The sequence below is a fragment of the Parus major genome, chromosome Z, assembly GCF_001522545.3.
Source record: "Parus major isolate Abel chromosome Z, Parus_major1.1, whole genome shotgun sequence".
Taxonomy (NCBI): domain Eukaryota; kingdom Metazoa; phylum Chordata; class Aves; order Passeriformes; family Paridae; genus Parus; species Parus major.
In genome coordinates this window covers 18,587,994-18,593,094 of record NC_031799.1, presented here as the reverse complement: position 1 = coordinate 18,593,094, position 5,101 = coordinate 18,587,994, and positions in this window count along the sequence as shown.

Genomic DNA, 5,101 nt, shown 5'->3' with positions numbered 1-5,101 from the left:
TTTTGCATGGACACTGAACATAGCAGAGAGAGAACCCTTTGACAGCATCCCTGTCCCTCCAGTTCAAGCAACATGGCAGTCCATGAACTCCTAGAGAGTGCTGATTCACTAGTGAAGAAATAAGAAAATTATATGAGAGAGCTGTTTACATATCTCTGTGTCACCACATGCTGCTTGGATAAATAATCTGTCTCTTTCATGTTCAAAGTGCAAACCAGAAGCTAGCTACTCAAACCTACACCAAAGTTCTTATTTTTTCTTACCCTTGCAGATGTTGTGTAGCACATGTAGGAATGTAGGAATGACACAGACATCTACATCTTCATTAGCACCAAAGAGTTTCCATAGGCTATATTGGTTTATCTTTCCTTGCCTCATTAACTCACTTGTTTCTAAAAGCCCCAAACAAACTCTTCATTAGGTAAAATCCTGTTCATTATTCAGATCCAGCAATAATGTAACATGTACTAGTAGCTTATTCTTATTGATCTTCCTACAGCTCCAAGCCCTTCTGGTGGATAGTACCACTGCCTGCACCTGTCAGCTTGGCCAACTATAGCCTAACCAGAACAGTGCAGGTGTTCTGCAAAGTTAGCATTCACTTCTTTGTTGACCTTTGGTTTAGGTGTTGGTTTGTTTTTTATTTAATGATACATGTTAGAATCCTTTTGGAGTCAACGAGTTTGTACTCTCTAAAAGGAACTTATGTTTCCAGACATGTTTATGCACCTAGTTCGTCGATAAGGCTGTGATTACAGCATGTTTTTCTGGCCCAGAAACAACAAAGAGGTCCCAGAGCCCTCCAGCATCCTAAAAAGATTACTACTTCCTTTAGCTTTGTCTACATGAGTTCCTGCAGGATAAAACTTTTGCTCCCATCACTGTCAGTAACACATACAGGTAAAATTTGACTTATGAAAGATTTAAAACAGTTGGTAGATACCATCTGAATTAGAATTCTCAGCTGTGAGAAGCTCTAAGACATAGTCTCCAGAACAGCCACTGTCTGACTCTTTTTTCCATATACAGTTTTCAGACACGGAGTAGACTAAAATGAAAAATCTGCTTATACAAAGTTACGATTTTTGGGAAAAGGCTGGCCAGGTGTGCTTTCGGTTTTCTCATTATGTTCAGTCAGCCTTTCTTAGGTGACTGCAATGCACTTTTTGTGGGTGATTTCATTTTCCTTCCTGGTATAGATTGAGTTGCAATCAGCCTCCATTCAAGCAATACAGTCTAAGGAGGTGAGTCACTACCAGTTTACATTTGAGAAGCCCAGTGTGTATATAATAAAGTATATTTTATAATATGTGTGTGTGCATTCTAAGTTTATTTGTATATACAGTGTATTCCACATGTGTTATACTATATACATTATGCAGAAAGTTTAAAATATATACATACATAGTAGAATATATATATCATATATGTAGATTATATATGTGTGACACTGCTTCACATCCCTTTCAATAACATTTTTCATAGACTTAAGATTATTTCTTATAGTTTTGCAATAGTCATTTTTCACCCTACTTTTGCGGTACCTTCTTCCTTTACTCCTGCCTAGCATCAATCTCAGATGCAAAACAATTTTCTATGGACCTAATGGTTTTAATGCTGTTACTTGAGATAGGTGGGTTTACATGAAAAGTTCTCTATCTGAAGAGCTTTGCCATTTTTGCAAGAGTTGATCAAATCCACTATTGTTCAAATGTCAAAACCCAACATGTAGGTCAACATGTTCCAACTATTGGAACAGGCTCACTTGACAATAGTGGATTACCCTGTGGTGTATTTGTGGTGCCAAGAAGCCATGCAAACCCAGCAGTGACTAGTCACTTCTGTACAGTCATCTGCAGTGGATGTCCCCAGACAGAGGGGGAAACCTCCCTGCAAAACTCAGCTCATCCAGAGAGATATGAGCAGGACTGAGTCATCTTCTCACCTTGTCCCACAGCGCAACTGATGATACATGTCTGAGGAAGAATTCCTTTGTGGTGTGGAAACTGCTCCTGGAAAGTCACTGCCAGCATTACACAAGGGGCCATCCATGGTGTTCTGGAAGAGACCTAGGCAGAAAAATTATCAGAAAGCCTCAGCTAAATGAAAGGCACTGTTCTGGCTCAGAGGATTAGGAGAAGCAGCAGTATTTTCTGCAAAAAGCAGTAAAAAAAGTCTGAAAGTAATTCCAGCTGGAAAATGAGAAGGGGCACAGAGGGCCCTTTTTTTGCCAATCCAGCTGCCCAACACAGCGCTGTGATGGCTGTGGGAGACTGGCTACCTGCAGTAGAACCTGCCTCAGACAGGTTTGGCAGTTGTGACTCAGAACAGCAGTACAAGTGCACAGGCAAACCAAGTGTTCTCCAGAAAAGCAAAGCTTGCAAACAAAATTTGGGTTATTCTTGCATCTCTTCAAGATTGCTGTGCAGTATCTGTTGGTGTTGTTGGGATAAACTACCTTGTAGTGTGCCAGCAAAAGCACCTAACACTGTTGCTAGACTGGGGAGTGGTTCCTGTGGTCCTCTGGCTGATTAGCTATAAAAGGCTTCAAATACAGTCCTAGAGAGCACTTATATCTAAAAGACTCTTGATACAGGTGAACTACTTGGATTCTAGTAAGGTAAAAAAAAAGGTAAAGCACTGGGTATCACTATTCATGGCAAGCACAGTTCTTCATTCATCATACACCAGTAGCCGTCTCTAGCACCTTGTGAAGTCCATTGTGCTGTCTCCAGAGTCTATGTTTATTGCTTGTCCTTGGATGGTGCATGTAGGGAACTTAAAAGATTACTTAAATTTACAATAAATATCATGTGCAGCTCTCACATGCTAAGAACTGAGAAAAGCCGTCTGCTGCTAGCTCCCTCTTTTACAATTTAAATGTCTCTGACCTTCTGTGTCTTGGTTTTCTTTGTGTGTGTAGGGCACAGCTGTCTCCTTTATGCTGCCGTTTTCCTGATGTATGTTAATGATTTACCTGCCCTGAACAAGTCAACCATTATTTCTGTCCTCTCCCAACCCTCACAGGCTTGCTTGGTGGTTCAAATTACCTTTGCTCCTGAAGTGCATGGAAAGCAAGGACTCTTACTGTCTTTATGGGCTCCAAAGGAAGAAAAGCTGTTGAAGCTAACACTGTTGGCATCAAGTGTTAGAACTGTTAGTTTGCATCTGGTTATTGTTTTTTGGCTTGTTTTACTCTTTCGCATGAGTGACAACAGCTGTGTATTTTTGAAGCCTACAGGTAACCTACTTTTTATTGCTATGCACCCCGGTGTCACATTTTGTCTTAGCCAAGGCAGCCCTATCAGGCATGGCAAAACAGATTTTGCAACACAGGAAGAATATTGCTGGCTAAGCCACATCCCTCTGGACAAAGTCAAGTCTTAATACTCTTGAGGCTTCCAAGGACTCTGTCTGAGCAGGGATGTGGGGGTTCCTAAGGTTTGTTTTTTGTGGTTTTTCTTGCCCAATATTTTAGGGGAAAAAAAAAAAAAAAAAAAAAAAGTTTTGAACCAATAAATAAAAAAAAAAAAGTTCTAACTTCTGAATGCTGAAGGGAAAAGGGGATGATTTAATTTTGTTATGTGATTTTCCCCTCCTAGGTGAGACATACAGTATTTCTCAATGGTTTATCATATTTTGACATATCCCTTTTGGCCAAACCCTATGATCTTATTAAGACACTCTTTCAAAAGCCCAGGGATTTCATCATCTGTCATAATCCTAACAATTGCTATAAAAGCATGAAGTGAATCCTAAAGGACAAGATCCTTCTCCTAATCCCCACCCTAATCAATCACTCAGTGTTATTGAGCTTCTTCAGGACCTCTGTTACAAGCCATGTTTTCCACATCTCACCATCTATTTGTCAGCCTCTCATAATGTTTCTACACTTTTAACAAGCTTTCTATGTTTGTTCTGCCTCCTGTTATCACAAACTTCAGGTTTGAACTTTGAGCTTCTTGCTGTCCTCCAACGCAGAGATTCCTTATGCATCTCTGCATTGACATTGATCATGTATTAATTTTAGCATTAACTCACAGACCCTTCATCTTGTGCATTTCTGTACATCATCGCATTTGCCTCTTTTCCTCAATTTGCCTTCATATCCTCTCCCTATTCTTTGTTTTTGCAGTCTTTTGACTCAAACACTCATCTCCATGCTAACCATCTCAAAATCTCTAATTTCTAGCCTTTTGTGGACTAAAGTGATAGACTTTAAACTGAACTATGTTTAACTAAAATGGAGCACCTGTTTACACACTATAAATTCCTGGTTACCTTTATTTGTGCCCCATACTTCTCTAGATGGTAGTCTCTGGGGAACTGTCATCCTGAACATCCTCTAAGAGAGGATTTCTGCATTTTTTGGGGTGGGAGTGTTCCCAAGCAGTGAGCAAAAGCTGACCAGTTGTGTTTTGTTTTTAAAAAAAGGAATTTTTACATTTTCCTGGTGTTGCCTTGGGTGATATTTAGTTGCCACAGATCCCAAAGCAGCACCAAGAAGCCATGTTGCAGTTTTCCCTCCTCCATGCTGACAAAAAGTGCTAGTGAGATTGGCATCTAGGGGCATCTGGAGAACCCCTCAACACCACAGCAGTGGGTATCATAACAGTCAGAAAACCAGTTGTCATCGTTGTCACAGGACCACCACAGTTTAGCTTGGAATGGATGAGCACCTATTTCCAACCCCCTTGCCATGGGCACATACACCTTTCTTTAGACCAGGTTGTTCAGGAGCCCTCTCCAGTCTGGCCTTGAACACTGCCAGGGATGGGACATCCACAACTTCTCTGGGCAACCTGTGCCAGTGTCTTATCACCCTCACAATGTTGAACTTATTCCTAATATCCGGTCTTAACCTATCTTCTTTCAGTTTAAAGCCATTCCCCCTCCTCATATCACTTCATGCCCTTGTTTAAAGCCCCTCCCCATCTTTCCTATAGCCCCCTTAGACACTTAAAAGGTACTATAAAGACCTCCCTGGAGACTTCCCTTCAGGCTGAACAGCCCTAGCTCCCTCTGCTTTTGCTTACAGAGGAGATGCTCCAACCCTCTGATCGCCCTTGAGGTCTTCTCTGGACCCGCTCACCAAGGTTCC